Source organism: Eretmochelys imbricata, chromosome 11 (assembly GCF_965152235.1).
Source record: "Eretmochelys imbricata isolate rEreImb1 chromosome 11, rEreImb1.hap1, whole genome shotgun sequence".
Taxonomy (NCBI): Eukaryota; Metazoa; Chordata; order Testudines; family Cheloniidae; genus Eretmochelys; species Eretmochelys imbricata.
The window spans coordinates 75,525,689-75,537,728 of record NC_135582.1 but is presented as its reverse complement, the minus strand read 5'-3'; positions in this window follow the sequence as shown (position 1 = coordinate 75,537,728).

Below are 12,040 nucleotides of genomic sequence, written 5' to 3'. Positions count from 1 at the left end.
TCAGCCTGTGCTGGTTGAGAATAGTGCAGTTGTCTCTGAGTTGGTTCTGGATTCAACTAAGGCCCAGGAAGGGAATGGTCCTAAGTTTGTGTCTGCTAGGGAGAATGGCACTGTAACTAGGTTGCATCCAGTCAGTGTCTTTGCAAAATCCCAGAGACCAAACAATTCTGGTGCTTGTATTTTGCCACTTGCTAAAGTGTGGTTGGAAAAGGATGTAGCAACCCGGTCTAATCGGGGTGATAGCCTAGCCAGGGCACAAGGAGAGCCTAAAGGTGATTTAACTGTGTTAGCTACTGACAGGTTGGAAACTTGTCGCAAGAAAGAAAAGATTCCTGAGCATGTGCGTGGCAAAGAGAAGGAGAATGCTTCTGGCCTTTTGACGATGAAATCTAGCAGTTTGCCTGAAAGGGGATTGTAGAGAAATCCTCCTGATGAGCTCGAGGTGATCCTGGATGTAAGTGAGAGCCAGAAAGAGTCTTTTGTTGCTCAGGAAAGTGTTCCTTTAGAGCAAGCCAGAGGTGAAGAAGATAAAGGCAGCATTTGTGTGAGGGCTGAATTGCTGCTTCGAAAAGCTCCTGGGGAAAGGAATCTTCAGGGTGGTTTCTGCAAGCAGTTGACTGCAACCAAAGGGGGTGAAAGAGATTTAATCAACGAATTTTATTCAAGCTTATGCTCTAAAAAATTTGTTACTCTGAGGTGCCACAAGTACTCCTTTTCTTTTTACAGATACAGACTAACACGGCTGCTACTCTGAAACCTGTCATTAATCAAGCAAGTTTCAGTTCCTAAGAGCCAGAGATTTTCTGTTGTAAATGAATCCACTGACTTTCTTTTTCAAAGATCCAGTGTGGATAGCTTTGAGAAGGTCTCAGATGGAGTAAAAGTTGTTAAGGAATTTAAACAGCCCTAAGAGCAAGTTGCTGCATTTGGCCTGCTTGCTGGGAAGACAATGGTGTTGGAACAGGAATGTCTCCATGCTCATTCTGTAAGTAAGCAGTCTCTGCTTCAGGGTCTGAGGACAGATTTGATTCCGGGTGTCGCAGAGCAGAACAGTTGTCTGGCTGAATGCTTAAGGATGCAGGGAAGAGCAAGCAAACTCTCACCCTCTGACTCTTTGGATTTGTGTGGTATTTCTTTAAGCCATGCCAGTGTGTAACAGAAATAGTTTTTCAAAGTCATCTTCAATAACATGATTGAATCGGCTCTTGCAGCATGATTCCTGTATGTCTCATGTGATCTTGCCAAGAGCTAAAGAACATAGCTACTTTATCCATACAAGCTCTGGCAAATGTTTGAAACCCAATTAACATCAAGGCAATGTAGATATTAATGTTGACCATAGTACAGAAATCTTGGCATTTAGCCGCGAAAGCAATATGGTAGTGTGCCTCAGTTTCCCCTTTCATACAGCACATCAGGTTTGGAACGTATTTTCCCCTGTGAAAAGTTCCAAGACTCTTTACAGGCACTAAGTGTGAAACATCAGTATAACGAGGCCTTTTAGCATAAACTATGTTCTTATGTATCACTTTTAACATATTCAAGGGACTTTCCAAAAGATTAGGCACATTGTACATTTTTAGAGTTTCTGGTCATAGCAACACATTAGTTACAAGAATGACTATTAGCAATCACAACAAATTCAATGGAAGTGTCCATTTACAATCTTTTTTGTCATGCCACACCTTTGGCTCAATACCATTGGGGTTTGGGCCTTTTAGGGTCAGCCTGTGGCTTCCCTCTGCAAAATTAAGGTCTCTCTTTCCTCCTTGCCCTGATTTCCCTTGCTTAACAGAATTCACTGGCTGATTGGGTGCGCTCTCTGTGCTAACAGCTATTAGCACAGAGATGCATCCAATGAAGTGAGCTGTAGCTCACAAAAGCTTATGCTCAAATAAATTTGTTCGTCTCTAAGGTGCCACAAGTACTCCTTTTCTTTTTGCAGATACAGACTAACAGGGCTGCTACTCTGAAACCAGCTATTAGCAAGTCCTTCTTCCCCCTGCCAGCCAAGTAATTTGCATTACCACAGACAGGAGCCTGTTCACCAACGTTCAGATCCTTCACTGCTACCAATTCCCAGGCTGGACTCTGTCTTCAAGAGAAATCATCCATTTTCACTAACAAGCCAGACTCAAAGTTCTGTTCTCAAAGTTCCCTCACCAACCTCTGCTTCCACGTGGCATCAGATGTTAAGTTCACTGAGAGACTACAAGTCCTATCCAAAGTGTCTAAAGACGAGAGTTCACCTGCCATCCCCTTCATTCTTGAGAGATTAACTGCCCAGCTGTTCTGCTCTGCAGACTCAGCTACCCAGTCTTCCCTCTGAACCTGAGACACAGACTGCTCACTTACAGAATCAGCATGGAGACATTCCTCTCTCAACAACCTTGTCTCCCCAACAAGCTGGCCAAACACAGCCACTTGCTCAAGGAATCTTCAACTTTCTTAACAGCTTTCACTCCATCTGAGACCTTCTCAAAGCTTTCCACACTGGATCTTTCAAAAGGAAAGTCAGTGCATCCATTCACAACAGAAAATTTCTGGCTCTTAGGAACTGAAACTTTCTTGAGTAAATCCCTTTCACACCCTTCAGTTGCAGTCAACTGCTTGCAAAGACTACCATGAGGATTCCTTTCCCCAGGAGCTTTTCAAAGCAGCAATTCACCCCTCACGGAAATGCTGCCTTTACCCTCTTCACCTAGGGCTTGCTCTAAAGGAACACTTCCCTGAGCAACCACAGGCTCTTTCTGGCTCACACTTACATCCAGAATCACCTCTGGCCATTCAGGCGGATTCCTACACAATCCCCTTTCAGGCAAACTGCTAGACTTCCTAGATAAAAGCTTAGAAGCATTCTCCTTCCCTTTGCCACACACAAGCTCAGGAATCTTGTCCTTCCGGCTACCAGTTTCCACACCTTCAGTAGGTAACACAATTAAATCACCTTTCTCCTCTCCTTGAGCCCTGGCTAGGCTATCACCCTGATTAGACAGAGTTGCTACACCCTTTCCCAGCCACACATTAGCAAGAAGCAAAATACAAGCACCAGAATTGTCTGGTCTTTGGGATTTTGCTAGGACGCTAGCTGGATGCACCCTAGTTACAGTGCCATTCTCCCTAGCAGACACAAACTTAGGACCATTCCCTTCCTGGGCTTTCGCTGAATCCAGAACCAACTCTGAGACAATGCACTATTCTCAACCAGCACAGGCTGAAAGGCCCCTTCCGTCTACTCCACAGACAAAGAAGAGACGGAGACACATTCTCCTTGACCAGACACCCAGCTTGGCATCTCATTTCCCTTGTCCCAGCACACAGGGCTGTTTGCAGACAACTGCTTGGAGACCGCGGTAGCTCCCTCCACAGGCAAGTCAATACCCCTGACATACACAGGCACATTTCCTTCACTGTCACAATTCTCCACACAGGTAAGGTGTAGGGACACACATCTGCCACTATCCTCGCCTTCCCAAACTGCTGACTAGACAAAGCCATCAGCTCACAAGGCTGCCTAGGCTCATCCCAAATCTCCTGACCAGGCACATTGCCACTCCCCACAGACAAACTGCTGCTCTTCTCACTACCCTGAGCTACTTCCAGAAAATCACAGTTACCCTTTTCAGCTTCACTTTTACAAGCTGTACTAGCCAACAAGCCATCACCCATCAAAAATCTACCCTTTCCTTCCTCAGTTAGGGCTTTAACCTGACCATCCACTTTCATCTGCTCCTGAGAAACATGTTCCTGACCAATGAGTTCTTTCTGCTCTAATTCCAGGTTCACTTCTGAGACATTAGACAGACATTCAGAAACTTCCTTCACAGCCAAACAACTCTTTTCCTCAGACAAACCTCTGGAGAAACCCTCCCCAGGCAAATCATTGCCCATAATAGACACCGGTTTAAGATCATTTGCTTCCTGGGAGTGGCTAACGGGACGGAACAAAGCTTTAATATTTTCCCCAGTCAAAAGATCCTTAGGCAATAACTGCCTGACACCAGCTACAACTTCATGCTTAGGAACCATTCCTTTCAAGGTGGATTCTGGCTAAAGGCACGCTTACCGTAAACTCACAGAGGACAACAACACTCACACTCTGATTTGGGAAGTAATCTTCCTCTTTGACAAGATCTGATTAACTAGAGCCATGGTAGAAGCCATAATTTGCCCTCAACAGCTTTTACTCTTGACTTTTACATTCTCTATGAATTTTTCACTACCACTCCCATACAGAGCATTGGCACAATTTATGGGGCACCCCCTACTGAACTCACAGTAAGAGCATTTCCGTATAAGGTGGCAGTGTTGGGGTAGATTTGGTTACACCCAGACAACTGCTCAGAGTTCTACAACATACCAACATTGCCTTCTCTCCCTGGGTCAGTTGTATAGAGGATCATCCTTAATGGGCCATCAAGCAGGCTAGGCAGAGCTGACACCAACTTGTCTGGGGTGTCACCCAGAAGCACAGCATAAGTTTGAAATACAAACGGTATAGAGTCAATATTCATGACTTTTGCAACAAAAATGATACACACGTATAGACAGCATCATCATGACCAGCAAACCAGAACCGTGTCTTACACACCTCATGTGACCCCCTTTCTATAAGATTTGGTGCCACTACAGGACCTTGGGGGGGAGGAATAGCTCAGTGGTTTGAGCATTGGCCTGCTAAACCCAGGGTTGTGGGTTCAATCCTTGAGCGGGCCACTGGGGGCAAAAATTGGGGATTGGTCCTGCTTTGAGCAGGGGGTTGGACTAGATGACCTCCTGAGGTTCATTCCGACCCTCATATTCTATGATTCTTGGTTGCAACAATGATCTATACGGTTCCAGTCAATAATATCACAACAGGTTAAAAGGAATACATGAGAACACACTTTGTGTTAAAAGGTCTTGCTATACTAATGTGATCATAGATCATAGAATATCAGGGTTGGAAGGGACCTCAGGAGGTCATCTAGTCCAACCCCCTGCTCAGTGCAGGACCAATCCCCAAATTTTGCCCCAGATCCCTAAATGGCCCCCTCAAGGATTGAACTCGCAAGCCTGGGTTTAGCAGGCCAATGCTCAAACCATGTTTCACAGTTCATGCCTGTAAGCAGTATTGGAACTTTTCACAAAAGACAAGACATTCCAAGCCTAATGTGCTGTCTGAAAAGGGAAGCTGAGGCACACTTCCATATTGCTTTCACGGCTCAATGCCAAGATTCTTGTACTTTGAACAACATTAATGTCTACATTGACTTGATGTTAATTGGGTTCCAAACATTTGCCAGAGCTTGTATGATAAACTAGCTATGTTCTTTAGCTCTCGGCAAGATCACATGAGACAAACAAGAACTAGGCTGCAAGAGCAGATCCAATCCATTATCGTTCTAACCAAATTTTACCTTGAGTTCGTAAAGAGATTCAACCCTGTTATTGAACATGATTCTGATCAACCCTATTTGTTATACACTGGTATGGCTTCTAACCCAATACTTGCTGTAGTAAGACAGAACCAAGGATAGGGAGCTCTTGGGATGCAGTCAGTGATGTTTGTGTTATCCCTTCCTGCATCAATTTTGCATGGGGGATGTGACGTTATTGATATGAACTGGGACCGTGTAGATCATTGTTGCAACCAAGGTCCTGTAGTGGCACCAACTCTTGTATAAAGGGGGTCAAAGAAAGTGTCTAAGACAAGGTTATGGTTTGCTGGCTATGATTATGCTATCTGTATGTCTGTATCATTTTTGTAGTTGAAGTTACGAATGTTGGCTCTATACTGTCTGTATTTCAAACTTATGCTGTGCTTCTGGGTGACACCCCAGACAAGTTGGTGTCAGTCTGCCTAGCCTGCTTCATGGCCCATTAAGGACCATCCTCTATACAATTGACCCAGTGAGAGATGGCAGACACACTTTGTGACTCAGCAAGGTGTGCAGGAACATGCCTATGGACAGAACTCTGAGGTTTTTCCAGGCCGTGCGATGGACAGCTTGTCCTTGGGACAAAGAAAGCAGAGACCACATGGCAGAAGACTACAGAAAGCTGCTGCAGCTCCAGTGGGGACAGGGATGTGCTAAACCTCTGGCATATAAGGGTTGCAGCTTGAAAGTGCTGCTTGACCCAGCCTATGGAGCCCAGGAACATGTGAGGGTGACAGCTTAAAAGGGCTGATTGACCCGCTCTGCTCAGACTTACTCTGTTAATTTGTGTGTGCGCGTGTTCATCTGGTTATAGGGCTGGAGGAACCCAGCCCTGGGAAATCTAGGTCTTGCAGGATAGCTCCATTGGGAGGGTGTAGTAGGGCAGCTACCCCACTCCTGGAAAATAAGGGTTAAAAGCAGCCCTGGAGAGGGCTGCAGCAAGGAAAGGGATTAACAGAAGCTGGGGAAAGCTCAGTTAGGGCCCAGCTGGCCCTGATAAAAGAGCTGCAGGGCCAGCAGGCAGGGGAGTCTCTGTTGTGGGAAGCGCTAGCTTCCTGGGAGCAAGGTACCTGGAGCAGAGCAGAGCAGTGCTGGGGAAGGGCAAAAGGGAACTGGGGAGCTCCAGCCTCGTTAAACCCCCAAGCTGGAGGCCTTTTTGAAGGCCTATGAAAGGTACTGGGGTTGCAGAGGGGGGGGCCTAGGGATAGGCAGAGGTAGCTGGTCCTAACCGCTTGCCAGTGATGAGTGGCCACTACTGACTACCGTCTGCCCCAGTGAGCAGGGTCTAGATGATGACTGGCAGGAGCCACCGAACCAAGGTGGGTTCAGAGGGTTGGGAGTTCCCCTGGGAGGGGAGACTCAGAGCGCGGGGGTACTGCTGGGGAAGAACCCCAGTGTAAAGGGCACCAGGGTCTGAGAGGGACACGGGGCCAGCGGCAGGCGAGACACCGGCCTGCAGAGGGCGCTCCGTAAGCTGGAAAAGAGCTAATTCCCAGATGACCAGCAGGAGGCGCCGCACCGGTGACTCGTCGTCTTGCCACAAAGGGGACTTCCAGAAGGGAGGAGTGGTGCTCCATATGAACACACAAGTGACATAAGCAGTACATGGACAGAATTACAGAACCCCCCGCTCCCCAGAAGAGTAACCCTAATAAAGGAGCCTACCCCACAGTAACGGGCAAATCTGGTCACAGCAAATCTGGTCCCAGCACGTCCCAGGCTGTTGCGTCTCCCTCCGCTCCACTCCACCAACAGCCAACGATCCAATGTAAACCAAGCCCATTGTCTCCGAGCGCTGGCTTCTGATTGGCTCCCCGCGTGTTCCGTCTGCGCCCGGCATTCCAGGCCCCCTGGGACGCGGGATCCTGAGCTCTGCAGCCATCGCTGCTGTAGGCCAGGGGCGAGTCCCCTCCGGGCTGTGCCGGATAAACTCCCGGGCCCAGGGGGTTCATGCCCAGGGGCCTCGGACAACTTGGAGGGCCCTAGGAAAATCTCATGATGCGAGGGCTGGATGATATAGCTGCTGCGCCCTCTCTTCTGCTGGCCATGCTGGCCATGCGTGGGCAGGGGTGGCAGGTTTGTAGAAATTTTGGTGGTGCCCAGAACTCGCCCCCGCCCAAACTCCTCCCCCCACCTGCCCAAGGCCTTGGGAGGAAGTTTGGGTTGGGGAGGAGGTCAGGGGTGCAGGCCCTAGGATGGGGCAGAGATTGGGGTTCAGGCTCTGGGAGGGAATTTGGGGATGGGAAGGGGTGCGGAGGGAAGGGGTACAGCTTCTGGGAGGGAGTTTGTGGATGGGAGGGGGTGGAGGGAGAGGGCTGTGGGGTGTGGCTGCAGATGAGGGGTTTGGGGTATGGGAGAGGCTCAAGGTGAGAGTAGGAGTGTGGGGGGTGAGGGGCTGTGGAGCTTGGGGTTTAGAGAGGCTCAGGGCTGGGGCAGAGGGTTGGAGTGCCGGGCGGATGAGGGCTCTGGCTGGGGCTGGAGATGAGGGGTTTGGGGTGTTAGAGGGGCTCAGGGCTGGGGCAGAGGGTTGGAGTGCCGGGGCATGAGGGCTCTGGCTGGGGCTGGAGATGAGGGGTTTGTGCTGTTGGAGAGGACTCAGGGCTGGGGTAGAGGGTTGGGTGTGGGGGGATGAGGGCTCTGGCTGGGGCTGGAGATGAGGGGTTTGGGGTGTTAGAGGGGCTCAGGGCTGGGGCAGAGGGTTGAGGGTGTGGTGTGGAGGGGTGAAAGCTCTGGCTGGGGGTGTGGGCTCTGGGGTGGGGCAGGGCTGGGGATGAGTTTGGGGTGCAGGCAGGCTGCTCCAGGCCAGGGGCCAGAGAGGAGGACTCCCCTCAGCCCTTTCCCTGCTGGCAGCAGCGAGTTCTGGGGGAGGAGCCCCCCTTTTCTCGCCCCCCAGCAACACACTCACCCCCACCACTGTCACTGCATGTGCTCCTAGGGCCCCTCTCAGGTCCAGGAATCTCCCTCGCCTCCCCCGTGGTGGGTGCCGGGGGGAGCTGCGTGCGCCTCCTCCCCTGCTGTTCCCCTGCCTGTAGCTGCACTGGGGGCGAGGGATGGGGATGCCCCTTGCCCAGCATGGGGCAGGAGCGGTGACTGCGGGCGGGGGCCCCTGTGCTGGTGGAGGGTCCTGCCGGAAAAGGGAAGGTGTGAGGCAGAAGGGCAGGCTCAGTCAGTCTGCTCTGGGTATCGAGGGAGGGGCACCAGGACCCTGGGGCAGCGGTTGCTGCAGGGAGGCAGCATGGAGCTGCAGGGAGAGGCAGAGGCAGGGAGGTTCTGCTCCAGGGCCCGGGGAGGCGTGCGGGGGGCCGAGGGGTTTTTCTGCCTCCAGCCTCAGTTTTGAGGCCTTTGCATACCCCTGTCCCTGAGTCTCACAATGCAGCATTATTTACCCCATCCTAGTGTGTCATGATGTAACCCCATGTACCTCCCCTGCACCTCTGAGACCATGGTGGAGCCCACCTCCCCATGCCCGTGGTTCACAGCCTTGGCATCTTAGTGTGGGGTCTTGCCTTGTCCGTTGTGACAGGGCATTGTTCAGCCCGTGCTCATCTGATAGGAGGCCTTCTGCAGTACAGTTCTCCCACCTTATCAGTGGATGAAACACTGTGGTGCTATTTATCCCAGACCGTATCTTTAAGATCTTTATGTGTGTTTCCCCCTCATCCAGCAGGGACTGATGTGGTTCTCTTTACACTAGGCCACAGCTTCCAGCCCCAACTCACTCAGCTGCCAATTTCACAAATGAATTGTGGCCCGCCCAAGTTTACTTAAAAAAGATGGTCAGTAGATGGTCAGTGCAAGCGACTGTTGACATGGGCTAATGGGCATCTCTTGCTACGTGAATGCCAACACCAAGCCGGGTTGAGGGATAAAACATAAAGGACAAACCCAGATAGTTATAGAAGTGGGGGACATTTATCTTGTGAGAAAGTTCCAGTGACATTTTCCCCTCCAATACACTGATGATATAATGCTATAAACCAACTCTTAGAGTGTAAAAGTCAATGGTAAAAGCTGTGGAAGGCAAATTATGGCTTCTAACATAGCTCTAGTTAAGCAGATCTTGTCAAAAAGGAAGATTATTTACCAAATCAGAGTGTGAGTGTTGTAGTCTTCTCTGAGTTTACGGTAAGCGTGCCTTTAGCCAGAATCCACCTTGAAAGGAATGGTTCCTAAGCATGAAGTTGTAGCTGGTGTAAGGAAGTTATTGCCTAAGGATCTTTTGATTGGGGAAAATATTAAAGCTTTGTTCAGTCCAGGTAACCAGTCACAGGAAAGGAATGATCTTAAACCGGTGTCTATTATGGGCAATGATTTGCCTGGGGAGGGTTTCTCCAAAGGTTTGTCTCAGGAAAAGAGCTGTTTGGCTGTGAAGGAAGTTTCTGAATGTCTGTCTAATGTCTCAGAAGTGAACCTTGAATTAGAGCAGAAAGAACTCATTAGTCAAGAAAATGTTTCTCAGGAGCAGATGAAAGTGTATGATCAGGTTAAAGCCCTAACTGAGGAAGGAAAAGGTAGATTTATGATGGGTGATGGCTTGTGGGCTCGTACAGCTTGTGAAAGTGAAGCTGAAAAGGGTAACTGTGATTTGCTGGAAGTAGCTCAGAGTAGTGAAAAGAGCAGCAGTTTGTCTGTGGGGAGTGGCACTGTGCCTGGTCAGGAGATTTGGGATGAGCCTAGGCAGCCTTCTGAGCTGATGACTTTGTCTAGTCAGCAGTTTGGGAAGGCGAGGATAGTGGAAGATGAGTGTCCCTACACCTTACCTGTGTGGAGAATTGTGAGAGTGAAGGAAATGTGCCTGTGTATGTCAGGGGTATTGACTTGCCAATGGAGGGAGCTACCCCCCGCTCTCCAAGCAGTTGTCTGCAAACAGCCCTGTGTGCTGGGACAAGGGAAATGAGATCCCAAGCTGGGTGTCTGGTCAAGGAGAATGTGTCTCCATCTCTTCTTTGTCTGTGGAACAGACAGAAGGGGCCTTTCAGCCTGTGCTGGTTGAGAATAGTGGAGTTGTCTCAGAGTTGGTTCTGGATTCAACTGAGGCCCAGGAAGGAAATGGTCCTAAGTTTGTGTCTGCTAGGGAGAATGGCACTGTAACTAGTTGCATCCAGTCAGTGTCTTAGCAAAATCCCAGAGACCAAACAATTCTGGTGCTTGTATTTTGCTAAAGTGTGGTTGGAAAAAGATGTAGCAACCTGGTCTCATCAGGGTGATAGCCTAGTCAGGGCACAAGGAGAGCCTAAAGGTGATTTAACTGTGTTAGCTACTGACAGGTTGGATACTTGTTGCAAGACGGAAAAGATTCCTGAGGATGTGCGTGGCAAAGGGAAGGAGAATGTTTCTGACCTTTTGACGATGAAATCTAGCACTTTGCCTGAAAGGTGATTGTAGAGAAATCCGCCTGATGAGCTCGAGGTGATCCTGGATGTAAGTGAGAGGCAGAAAGAGTCTGTTGTTGCTCAGGAAAGTGTTCCTTTGGAGCAAGCCCTAGGTGAAGAGGGTAAAGGCAGCATTTCTGTGAGGGCTGAATTGCTGCTTCGAAAAGCTTTTGGGGAAAGGAATCTTCAGGGTGGTCTCTGCAAGCAGTTGACTGCAACTGAAGGGAGTGAAAGTGATTTTCTCAAGAAAGTTTGAGTTCCTAACAGCCAGAGATTTTCTGTTGTGAATGGATCCACTGGCTTTCCTTTTGAAAGATCTAGTGTGGAAAGCTTTGAGAAAGTCTCAGATGGAGTGAAAGCTGTTAAGAAAGTTGAAGAGTCCTTGAAGCAAGTGGCTGTGTTTGGCCAGCTTGTTGGGGAGAAAAGGTTGTTGGGAGAGGAATGTCTCCACGCTAATTCTGTAAGGAAGCAGTCTTCGCTTCAGGGTCTGAGGACAGATTTGATTCCAGGGGTTGCAGAGCAGAACAGTTGTATGAATCGTAGAATCATAGAATATCAGGGTTGGAAAGGACCTTAGGAGGTCATCTAGTCCAACCCCCTACTCAAAGCAGGACCAATCCCCAACGAAATCATCCCAGCCAGGGCTTTGTCAAGCCTGACCTTAAAAATATCTAAGGAAGGAGATTCCACCACCTCCCTAGGTAACGCATTCCAGTGTTTCACCACCCTCCTAGTGAAAAAGTTTTTCCTAATATCTAACCTAAACCTCCCCCACTGTAACTTGAGACCATTACTCCTTGTTCTGTCATCAGCTCCCACTGAGAAGAGTCTAGATCCATCCTCTTTGGAACCCCCTTGCAGGTAGTTGAAAGCAGCTATCAAATCCCCCCTCATTCTTCTCTTCCGCAGACTAAACAATCCCAGTTCCCTCAGCCTCTCCTCATAAGTCCTGTGTTCCAGTCCCCTAATCATTTTTGTTGCCCTTCGCTGGACTCTCTCCAATTTTTCCACATCCTTCTTGTAGTGTGGGGCCCAAAACTGGACACAGTACTCCAGATGAGGCTTCACCAATGTCGAATAGAGGGGAACGATCACGTCCCTCAATCTGCTGGCAATGCCCGTACATATACATCCCAAAATACCATTGGCCTTCTTGGCAACAAGGGCACACTGCTGACTCATATCCAGCTTCTCGTCCACTGTAACCCCTAGGTCCTTTTCTGCAGAACTGCTGCCAAGCCATTCTGT